Here is a 12389-nt window from a genome sequence, read left to right on the forward strand (position 1 = left end):
TTTCAATTCCCTGGAAGACTGTAAAAGGCACCTGGAACAGTTCTTTGCTCAAACAGATAAAAAGTTCTGGGAAGATGGAATTATGAAGTTGCCTGAAAAATGGCAGAAGATAGTGGAACAAGAGGATGAATACATTGTTCAATAAAGTTCTTGGTGAAAATGAAAAATGTGTCTTTTATTTTTACTTAAAAACTGAAGGCATCCTTTGGCCCACCCAATATATCTATGATTTTGAGCTCATAAGCGTTGAGTAGTACTTCTTCACAGTGAACCCATTGATCTACCTACCTGTGGCACTTTAGGTAGCAGGCAGGCCATTTTTTCCCACTTTCTGTTTTATTTTACTAACAACAGCCTCACTTACCTCAACCATCAATGTTTTTTAAAAATTTTTTATCTATTTATTTTAAAACTCTATAGTGCTTTACAATTTTTAAAGTTTCACGTACATGATTTCCTCTAATCCCATAATAACTCCCTTTTTTGAATCCCTTACCCATTTATTGTTCCCCCCCGCTTCCCTCTCCCCACTGGTAACCACTAGTTTGTTCTCTGTGAGTCTGCTTCTTTTTTGTTTTACTCCCTAGTTGGGTGTATTGTTTAGATTCCACATATAAGTGATATCATACAGTTTGTCTTTCTCTGCCTGACATATTTCACTCAGCATAATACCCTTGAAGTCCATCCATGTTGAGGCAAATGTTTTGACCCCAATCCCTCCTCCCTAGAATTTGGAAACACCTATGGCTTTTGACTAGTTTAATGCTCTCACCTTCTCAAGTGTGCAGTAGTAGCACAGAAGATTTATTAAAGATGACGGCAGAACAACATTTATAGTCTAGAAATGAGAGCACATGTTTGTAAGTAAGAGCAGTGAGGGTGAACAGTCGTTATGTGCCTGGGCTAGAGGGGAGATGGGTCGGGGGGGCTCCAAAGCCCAGCTCACTGTCTTTCTCCTGGTTTTATTCACATAGCCTGTGGAATTGCTACCACACCACTGCTCCTGGACCCCCTCCTACGATGAGGCTCTGTGCCATTTTGCAAACACTCAGAAGGATGAAGCCTCAGAGCAGCTAAGGTAAATGTGATTATTCACAACTTCTTTTCAATCACTAGTTTGTGAACAGAGGAAGGAAAAATGAACATAGTAAAGGCAGCGAGGTTTGATAAATAGGCAGCAATATCACAATAGAGGAGAGGAAGCTGGACTCGAATGGAACAGCTATTCCCTTTGTCCTGGATGTTCACACTGGTTGCGTGAGACACCTAGACACGAAGGAATGCCATCTCTCCCGCTATGTGCAAGGAACGGCATGTCTCCTGCACAATTTTTCTAGGTCATCCTCAAAGTAGTAGTATTTCTCTCCTCTAAATTACCATAGAGCTTTTTTTTTTTTGAGTTTTATTTTATTTTATTTTTTTACTAATAAACAGCAAACATTTATTTTTCACAGTCTGGTTAGAAGCTGGTTAGTCCAAGATCAGGGCACCAGCAGATTTGGTGTCTGGTGAAGGCCACTTCCTGGATCATAGATGGCAACTTTTCACTATGTCCTCACGTACCATAGAGCTTTAAATTTGCTCTTTTTTATGGTAATTAACATCTCTTCTCCCTCTCAGTTGGATGAGAGTGGGAGAAAAGGGAAAAAATAATACAAAAAATGAATCCAAATAAAAAGATGTGGTAATATCAAATAAGTTATTTTGATGGTGTGGTCAAGAAAGGCCTCTTTGAGGAGATGATGTATAAGCTGGGATCTAAAGAATGAGCAGGAATTGGCTATAAAAGCAGGAATGAGCAGGAATTGGCTATAAAAGCAGAGAAAAGAATGGTCCAGAGAGACAGAACACCATGCACAAAGGCTCCAAGAAAAGAAAAGACCTGGGGTGTGTATGAGGTCAGTATGAGGCTGTAGGCCAGTCTGACTGGAACTCAGTGAACGTTCACAGAAGAAGAGAGCCTTAGGGAAGACAAAACCGTATCAGGAATAAGTGTCTATTCTAGCAAGGACGAAACACTGCCCCTTCCATGATGGAAATGTTCCAGTGTAATCAACCAGACGCCAGGTAGCTGGCTGGTCACCCGGGGGGAATGGCACCATGACCATGAGGGAGCTCAGTGCTGGTGTCTGCTGAGTGGCTGTGGCCACTCAGGTGGGCCTTGTTGAGGGGCTGTCTGTGTTGCTGAGCCCATGCATAACCTCCACCCCTGCCACCGTGGCCACTTCGCTCATGAGCCCACTGGGTGACTCCAGTGATGGCTGGGGAAAGAGGCTGACTGGTGTCCACAGAACAAGTTATCCTATATCCTATTGACTATTGTAATCCTCCTCTGCTGGCGTCACCCTTTGGTGAGCATTCACGTAGGACACAAACACCTTCATGATCTTTGGCTATTCTGGTAAATCTATCCACATACCTCTTCTCCAAATTTCTTTGTCCCCAATTTCCCAATCATGTTTCTTCCGAGTCCCTGATCACCCAGCCAAACCATTGGCCATAGCAACATCCCCTGACCCCCCCTAAAAAAAGAAAAGAAGAAGAGAGCCTGACCACTACATCTAATTTAATTGGTCAGAATGTTTTTAAAAATCATTTTTTCCTGGAATGTATTGCTTGACTAGACACAGTAGATTTATCCATATTATTTAGCATGCTCTGTCCAATGCAGATAATACAGAAAGGATTTCTTAATCACTAGAAAGCCTGAAACGTAAAAAGATAATTGTCAGTTAAAGATATTTCTACTTAAACTTTGGTTTTGTTCATAAGGTATATGGAAGTGTATGAATGCATTTCCATTTAAAAATATACTTAAAGTTCAAGACAAGATAATCACTTATTTTTGAAAAATGTATCCTTTTGTTATCTCGTCATCTTGAGGGAAGTGTGATCTTGCCACGCATCTTTATTACTATGTCTTCTATTTTTTGCCTTTGTATTTGAAAATCATGGAAAACCAAAACTAGAGAGAAAAGCCGTAAGTGAGTAGTAATGTACTACCCAAAGTGGTCACGAAATATCTCTTGATTAATTCTGTTAAAGTTTACAGTCATGAAGTGAGAGAAATATTTTATTTTGTATCTTAATTTTATGGGGCAATTAATTTAATTATTTTTCTAGAACAAAAGAAATGTGATACCTAAGCATATACTAGTAACTGTCAGGAATTCATTCATTCCGTTAACAAAACTGCAGTGGACCGTGCAAAGCTGGCCTTTCCAAGAGTTTGAATTCTAATGTCAAGGCTAACTACTACAAACTTAACAAATAAATGTACAACATAACGTCGTGTAATGATAAATATATTAAAATAGTGGATTGTGTTCATAGTGTCATTATCATAATCCTTATCTTCAAATTCAGCTGTCGTTTTAGAAAATCATGGGTAGCACACTCTTTTGTAAAGGAATTTGCTCCCTGTTATAAGGTATAATAATTTGGAAAGTAACTTGGAGCTAAGCAAGAAGGTATCAAGCAGTTATTTTGGGTTCTAATTTATGCAATTGTTTTTTTCAAATATGTGAAGTTTGTGAAGAAAACTCTTGTCTCTTTAACTTCTTGTTTAAGTAGTAAAACAGAAGCCTAGGAAATTCTACGACCAAGTGATAATGACAGGTTATTTGTTGGCGAACTTTGTTTTTTTCCTGCCCGTAAGCGTAGCCTTAGGAAGATGAAACCTTCACCACAACATATGTGTACATTTTGCTGACTTGACAAAAATTGTGCAGTCCAAATCCCAATCTTACAAATTAGGAATTACCCTGGAAAACCTAACTGAAACTGACCAAGACTACAATTATAACAAGAGCAGTACTTGAGCCCCCCAAAGCCGGTTGTTTAGGATAGTAATTACTAAAGGCAAAACTCAATAATAAAAATTTTCTTCTTCTGAAACTGGTCACTAGGGAGTTCCCTGGCAGTCCAGTGGTTAAGACTCCACGTTTCCAATGCAGGGGGCACGGGTTCAATCCCTGGTCCCACATGCAGCCTGGCACGGCCAAAAAAAAAAACCAAAAAAAAAAACTGGTCATTAGGTAGAAAATTCTATTCCTGTTATGTAGAAATCCTTCTTTAGCTGGCTGGAGAAAGAAAGTGTAAAATTAGTAGTCTGTTCCACAGTACTGTTTTGCGTGTTAGACGAGACAGTTATCTAATTGTGTGTGCTTTAGAGGTACTGAAACATTTAGAATGTGCAAGAATCTTTTCAGTCCATTTGCATTCTTTTCACTATCTTTCACATCAGTGTACTAGGATATTTATTATCGATTATGTGGCAATCTGTCAAGACAAAGATGAGTGTTGAGACGCTAGTCTAATCAGGGCTACTTGCTATTAAATTTAGGAGCAGAGATGCAACACACATCACCTAAGCGCCTGTTTTCTGCCAATGCTATAGTGGCACAATGTTGACTATTTACTTCATTGGAACCTTTCAGAAGGAATCTGAGCTCAGTCTCAGTGGGTCTATTTAACTGTCTTGGGTTAATATGAGATTCTGTGTAAAGTAATATGCCAAATGGTAACTACCTATTAGACATTTTCCTTTTTTCATACCTACTTAAGATTCACTTTCTAGGCACTCCACAATGCCTCTGGGCCCTTAAGGGTGGAAACCTACCTTCTCACAGGGCGTTCATTCAGTACTGTCTGGTTATGCCAGCAACTCCAGGAGCAGCTGTTTGGATGTCATCAAATCTCCATTGTCTCCTCTTGTTCCGATATCTGGATCTGCTCAGTTTTTAGTTTTTACCTCTCTCTCGATTCTCGAAACTGCAATCCTTTTTCTAAATCACTTTTCTCCATTCTGAACTCTGTCCCCATTCCTTCACTGACCAAAATAGCAATAACACAAGGCATATTTGTATTTAGCAGACCACACTGAAGCTTTGAAGTTGTACAGTGGAATTACATTATTACTGACTGCAAGCCAAAAGTTAAAATTTAACGAGTCATCATTTTTCTACCATGGCCTCCACTGGTCATCCATCCACCATTCCTTACTGGCTATCTCTCCTTTGGCTTGCTGCCTTCACTTCTGGTCATAGCCACACCCTCCCTCTCCTGTCCTTTCCCTATATTGTCTCATATTAGTTTGCTCAGGCTGCCATAACAAAATACCACAGACTAGGGGGCTTAACCTACAGGAATTTATTATCTCTCAGTTCTGGAGTCTGGAAGTCCAAGATCAAGGTGCTTCCAGGTTTGATTTCTCCTGAGGCCTCTCTCCTTGGCTTGCAAATGGCCATCTTGTCCCTGTGTCCTAGCCTGGCCTTTCCTCTGTACATGTATCCCTGGTGTCTCTTCTGTGTCTTAATCTCCTCTTCTTATACGGACACCAGTCAGAACAGATTAATGTCTACCCTAACAGCTTCATTTTAACTTAATTGTCTCTTTAAAGATCTATCTTCAAATGCAGTCACATTCTGAGGGTTTAAGGCTTCAACATATAAATTTGGAGGGAGGGGGACACAATTAAGTCCATACTGTTTCCCAAGTCCTTTCTTTTCTGTTCCATTGGCAGTTTCCAATCCCCAAATTTCAGTTCCTTTTCTAAAGCAGAGCAACTTTGTTTTCCATTCAAAACCTGTCTGTATGTTTGAAGCAAAATGATATCTACATTCAGACTTCACTTTTTCTAGCTCAGGTGAAAGTTTTAATAGTATAGTTTCTCATCCAATACAAATAGGTTCCATGGCAGGACTCCATCAGTTTTTGTGCATATGAGGGACAAACATGATTTATTCTCCTTGTCCCAGAGTTCCCTCGGGACCACCGGATGGGACAGAGTTGGCTGAGACGCTTGGTTTTTCCTTCTTCCAGCTCATATATTTTCTCTTGAATTTATTCATTTATGTTATAAAAAGTTGTAAAAATTAACTCAGAGAGAAAAGGAAATACCTTCTCAGCTGCTAATACATAGGTCTCAGGAATTTTTTTAAACAAAAGGTTATCCATTGCATAACTGTTACCCACCATCAATAAGCCAAAGTAATACCCAAGTCACCATACCTCCCCATCCCCAGTCTCTCCTGACAGCTCCTGCTTCAATTCCACTCTTTTAGAGACTTCCTTTTCTTTTCTTTTTCTTTTTAAAAATATTTATTTATATATTTGGCTGCATCGGGTCTTAGTTGTGGCATGTGGGATCTTTGTTACCACATGCAGGATCTTTAGTTTTGGCGTGTGGGATCTAGTTCCCTGACCAGGGACCGAACCCGGGCCCCCTGCATTGGGAGCGTAGAGTCTTAGCCACTGGGCCATCAGGGAAGTGCCAAGACTTCCTTGCTAATTCAAGGGCACTCTCAGCACTCATCTCTCAAGAAATCTTTATTGGCCAATTGATCTATATTGTCTTTAATCTTTACAACATTCCTGTGAGGTTGATATTATTAAACATATTATGCAGATGAGAGGTAATAGGTCAAAGTCTCAGTCTTATGCTATTTAGCGACAGAATCTGAATTTAATCTGTGTCTGCCAGGTCCTACTGTCTCTGCTGTTTACACTGCACAAGAATAGCAGATTCACAAGAGTCTGGAATTCTCAACACTCTTAGTCTTGTCTTCAATATTTGGATACTGTAAGGTCTATCCAAGTTTATGTTCCTCTTGCCCCTTTTTAAAAATTAAAAAGAATATTTGGGGGAATTATCTCCAAAGCATAATCTGCTAAGATTATTCTTATTAATTTTGCATTTTACTTTCCCATGCTGGTTGACATTCGTTTACATATTGGCAGTCGTGGCTGTCCCCTCCTGGTTTTGGCAGGGAGAGAAGAGAGTCATGCCAGTCAGGGCCCTACACAGCAGGAGGAGGGGCACAGCAGTTGGTGGGAAGCCCTGAAGGGAAAGCGTTCTGGGTCAGTACCAAAGGATGACAGTAAATAATGAGACACCATTCCAGGAAGCCACAAGCTAGGGAAAGTTTTGGGAAAGAAATGCAACATTCATGAGCCAGGAGGTAGTTCAAAAGGTGAATCAAGATGAAAAGCCCAGTAGGAGAGGCGAGAGAATAAAACATAATGGTTAGGGTCCAAAGGAAATAAACATAGACAGGTTGAAGGGGGGTTTAAGAACAAAGCCTTTGATTGTGCTGGTATTGTCCTTTATGCATTTCTAAGCATGCATCGTTAGGGCCCAGTTAAAATGTCACCAGAACTGGAATTTTTGGAACTACCTTTCTATAAGAAATGATTGTGTTATAGGTGTGTAAGGTAAATGCTTGGTGAGTGTTATTTGGTTCTTCTGAATTCCTTTTTTTCCCCTAAGTCATCACGGTGGGAAAGAGAGACACAAACACAATCAGTAGTGAATTTTTATTGAATGCTTCAATTCTCCTAACAACCTTATGAGAGAAGTATATGATTATTCCCATTGTACAGATGGGAAGAATTGAGGCACAGAAATGCTAAGTAACTTTCCCATGGTTGCACAACGGTAAGTGGCATGGCAAGGATTTGAATTGACTGCTATGCAGCTTAAGAGAGAAAATAATGACACAGTGTAAACAAGTGAGGATTCAATGAATTCTGCTTCGATGAGGATTAGGGAGACTTGTGCTAATGAGATGATGTGTCTCCTGTGGATCATCCCACAACCTGGTACCCATGTGAGTATTACCTCTGTGCTTTTACATAAATATTACCCTAGGTACTGCTCTCATTACCCAGACACTGAAAGTAATACATGAACAAGGATATGTCCTGATTTTTCTTTTACAAAATAACCCCAAGTCTTAAAGGCGTTCCCACTCCACAGGGCTGGGATGCGCCATCCAAGGGAGGGTTTGTTTCAGAAATTCTAGGCATCAAGCGCTACAGTGATTCATTGCTTACACTGATGTCCTTAAAGAACTGGTAGAGATGGATAACGTGTTAAAATCCGCGTGATGATTTTGATACCTCAGGCAGTTTGGATAAGAGGAGAGGGTGCTTTCTGAACAAAATGTTTTCCTGAGAGTAGTTCTTCTTGTACGAATTATCCTAAAGGTAAGAGTAGACTGGACTAGACATATTAGTTCACTTCTCTTTTCACTGGCATGGTTCTTTAACAGAACTCCCCATGAGAAAAGTTTGACAGAAAAAGGAAGTTGATTAATTTCTTTCTCAAAGCATTTATCAGTGAGTATGTTTTTATACATGTTTGCTGACAACTTCTTTAAACATTTGCTAATACAAGTGGCAGAATTCTTCTGAACATTTCCAGCACACCACTGGGGAATGCAGCTGTGTGGATGAGGACATATAGCACTCATCCCCTTCTAAATGTAACTGATAAGCTGTGTGGAAAGCCTTGGACGGATGTTGAGCGGGGTGGTGACATGCTCAGACTCGCATTTTAAGTTCTCCTTTAGTGTAACAGTTATTAATTTTTGAAGATTTAAAAATATTCAGCAGCAAATAGCATATAGGCTTCAAACTCTTCATATAATAGAAATATAATAAATAATCACACCCTTCTGAGGAGAAAAGCTAGCTTAAAAACGGTACCGGTGGGCTTCCCTGGTGGCGCAGTGGTTGAGAGTCCGCCTGCCGATGCAGGGGACACGGGTTCGTGCCCCGGTCCGGGAAGATCCCACATGCTGCGGAGCGGCTGGGCCCGTGAGCCATGGCTGCTGAGCCTGCACGTCCAGAGCCTGTGCTCCATAACGGGAGAGGCCACAGCAGCGAGAGGCCCGTGTACTGCAAGAAAAAACACAATGAAACAGTACCAGTACTTGAGTAATTATACTTTGCTCTATGGGTGATACGGGTCATAGAATGTGACTGTATTTGAAGAGGTAACTAAGTTAAAATGAGGGCATTTGAGTAGACCCCTAATCCAATAGGACTGGAATCGTTTTTCTCTCTTTTTTTTTTTGCGGTACGCGGGCCTCTCACTGCTGTGGCCTCTCCCGTTGCGGAGCACGGGCTCTGGACGCGGAGGCTCAGCGGCCATGGCTCACGGGCCCAGCCGCTCCGCGGCATGTGGGATCCTCCCGGACCGGGGCACAAACCTGCGTCCCCTGCATCGGCAGGTGGACTCTCAACCACTGCGCCACCAGGGAAGCCCTGGAGTCTTTATAAGAAGAGGTGATTAAGACATGGACACAGATAGAGGGAAGGCCATGTGAAGACACAGAGAGAAGGTGGCCATCTCCAAGCTAAGAAGAGAGGCCTCAGAGGCAATCAACCTTGCTGAAACCTTGACCTTGGACTTCTATTCTCCAGAACTGTGAAACAATACGTTTCTGTTGTTTAAACCCGGGGTCCCCAAGCCTGGACCGGAACTGGGCCGCACAGCAGGAGGTGAGCTGCAGGCGAGCGAGTGAAGCTTCCTCTGCCGCTCCCCCATTGCTCGCATCACCGCCTGAGCCATCCTCCCCCACGCCCCATGCCCCCCGTGGAAATACTGGCTTCCATGAAACCTGTCCCTGGTGCCGGAAAGGTTGGGGACCACTGGTTTAAGCCACCCGGTCTGTGGGTGCCCAACTAATACGTATCTCAACAACAATAACCATAAGGAAGAAACCATTATTATCTCCATTTTACAGATGAAGAAACAGAGGCACTGGGACGTTAAATATTAGCACAAGGCCAACAGGCAGATGGGAAGCTTGGATTTGAATCTAGATAGTTGTCTCCGGAGTCTGAGCTCTTCACCATTCTTTTACTCCCTCTCTGATGGGACATGCTCCGTCTTTGGGAAGGGCTTGTTTTCTAACAGCTCTTATTCCTGGAGCTTGACTCGGGGGTTGAACTGCCTTTTTGATTAGGACACTTCTTCGTGTCTATGACTCTAGCTCTTTTCTTTATGGCTGGTTAATTTCTCCAGAGAGGAGTCCTTTACTCGCCTACATGGTAGATATATTTCTGGGTCCCAGCATTTGAAATCAGGGCCAGGGAAGGGGAGAAGACAATGAAGTCCTACAATTTTCTATGCAGACTTCACTTAATCTCATTTCCAGCCCCAAGTCTCTCCATACTCATTCTAGCCAACGTTTCCAAACCTGAAGCCTTTCTGATTGAACGCCTCCAGGGAATATACCTTTGGTCAACGCAGTGCAGTGTGGATGGATGGGAAAGGAGGGCTGCTTGCCCTGATCAACAAAGTGGAGGAAGTTACCTGGTCCTTCCAATACAGACTTTCAGCGGGTCTTCTGGTGTCAGCCTCACACCTTAGTCCCACCATCAATAGCTAATGCTTCAGCTCCTGGGCCCCTCTCATCTTCGTCAGGAGTGTCACACTTCCTCCTGGGGATGCCACTCCTGCATCAGCCGTTCCGGTCACCACCACTCCTTCTACTGCCCTTCTTCCAGTGCGTCGGCATCTTTGGTCCACCGTTGTTTCCTGTTCTGTTTTCTCTCTCTGAATTTACAAGCTTTGGCTTTTTTACGGCCATGGTAGTGAGTTTGAGAAGAGAAAGAGGATGTCTTTGATCTATTTTACTAGATTTTCTGACACTACCTGTTCCATGACGTTGTTCGAGTACTGGGCTTGGTTTCACTTGCGCTCCCTTCAGCTTTTGATTTCATGAAATCAGTTGTATTAGATGGGAGGCACATACAGGTGGGCATCTTTTTATTTAGTTCAAACCTGCTTTGCCAGTGTGGAACTAGGATGGATCACATGTGTCTGTTGTTAGAACCACACAGACGTGATTCTGAAGAAAGTAACAGCTCTTGCTCAAAAGAATGCTGTTCTGGCTCAAGTAGGTGGCCTATACAGACCAGCTTTCCCCAACCCATAACATTATTTGACTTCCTTTTAGTAAAGTCTTTTCCAATGCTTCCCATTGTGCTGTTTTTAGTGGTACTTTTTCATCTGCAACATTTAAGGGCGTATAAAATTTCTCAAATTTTGGCTGAAGGAAAGAAAGGAAACTTTAAAACACTGACTATGGATCCTGGGAGAAATCACCTTCTTAGACTTGCTTATTGCAGCTCTAACGCGGTGGTGTCCCAGGAAACGTGGACTATTGACTCCTTGCAAAAGCTGTAAATGTACATCTTAACCAACAAACTCCTCTTAGAGGTATCTAGGACTGGACCTTCAGCTTTTCTGGAAAACATCCTAGAGAACACCATTTCCAGGTGTTTTGAACACTCATGATCTATAGAAGACACCAGAGTATAATATTCTAATAGTTAAATTAAAAAATCTTGACGCACATAGACTCAGAAAGTGGTGAGCTCCTGCTGTACCATGTGTGAGGTCATGTTCATGAAAAAACATTTACCTGTTACTTTGATGAATGATGTATCCAGATCCTATTATATCATTATTAGGCCACAAGTAGAAAAGTGAGAACAAATGGGATTAAATTATAAAAGTGTGTTTACAGAAGCTTTTAGGGGACATTTTGAGTCTTCTCTTTTCCTTTTAAACCTCTGAGCATCCCAGCAATGATAATGCAATGACATTGATGCTGATTTTTCTTTTTTTCTTCTTTGTGGAAGGCCATGGTTCTTGAGATGTTTATGGCCACGATTTAAATGTTCTTGGAGTCCCATGAGTACCTTGCAGTAGAATTTAAAAAATACTTCATATAGAATTATTTTGGGAGTGATTCTGCAGTTTTTTGTATGCTTAAGTTTTCATTTTTCCGGAACAAGAAAAATTCTCTAGGGATTTGCATAATTTCAAACCCTAAGAAGAAAGTGTGAACAGGCAGGTGGATTTCAAGTGTAACGTCTATTGAGTTAAATAAGGTGCCATTTGTTTTGCTAACTAGAGAGGAACTGTTGACTTTGTCAAAAAGATGTAATGCTTGGGTGTTTTTATAATTCAATAAAACACAGTTTCCAGCTTCGGGCTGAAAACAATTGTCTTACTAGTTTTTTAGCCATTATGCAACTGGGAAGAGGCAAGTGGAGAATGCTTTCTTTGTGCTGGAGCTAGAATAATGTAGAAAGCTGCAGACCTTGGGCAAATTACTCCTCAAAGTGTGTGGAGAAGTCTGCCTTTAATTAAGACCTGATGGAGTGAGCTGCAGTATTTTTATAGCAGGGGTGATTTAAGAAATATTCCTTGTGAAAATATTCTATGAAATATTTTAGTTTTAATTCTTGTTAAAATAAGATTTTATTGACTTTCTATCCAAGGGATGTGAGGGGCAGGGCAACAACCTCTCCTCTGAATACAGTCTTCCAATAGTAGTGCCTCTTAAACAATGTCTAAAAAGTGGTATGTTGACATGACTGTTAAGACTATTATGAAAAGACTTCAGAGGAAGCAGCATGAAAGCAAGAGTGACAGACTTACGGAGAGGGAAACAAAGGGTGGTCCCTTTGTTATAAACTCACTTCTGCATTATCCAAGGGTTTGCACACATCGTGGGAATATGGCTAGGCGTCTGCTTTCCGAGTATTTTTATATCAAGGCATCAACGTGCTTTGTAAATACAGAC

The 12389-nt window shown here is 41.5% G+C and overlaps 1 long non-coding RNA gene across 8 annotated transcripts in view; it reads left to right on the forward strand.

Moving 5' to 3' along the window:
* The window catches only part of LOC137224064 (uncharacterized), a 273848-nt gene that overhangs the window by 39697 nt on the left and 221762 nt on the right, over positions 1–12389 (forward strand). For all 8 annotated transcript variants that reach the window (XR_010943207.1, XR_010943213.1, XR_010943211.1 and 5 more), the window contains one exon: positions 975–1078. This is a non-coding gene — a long non-coding RNA (uncharacterized lncRNA). The remainder of the gene's footprint in view (positions 1–974; positions 1079–12389) is intronic.

The sequence above is a fragment of the Pseudorca crassidens genome, chromosome 4 (assembly GCF_039906515.1).
Source record: "Pseudorca crassidens isolate mPseCra1 chromosome 4, mPseCra1.hap1, whole genome shotgun sequence".
Taxonomy (NCBI): domain Eukaryota; kingdom Metazoa; phylum Chordata; class Mammalia; order Artiodactyla; family Delphinidae; genus Pseudorca; species Pseudorca crassidens.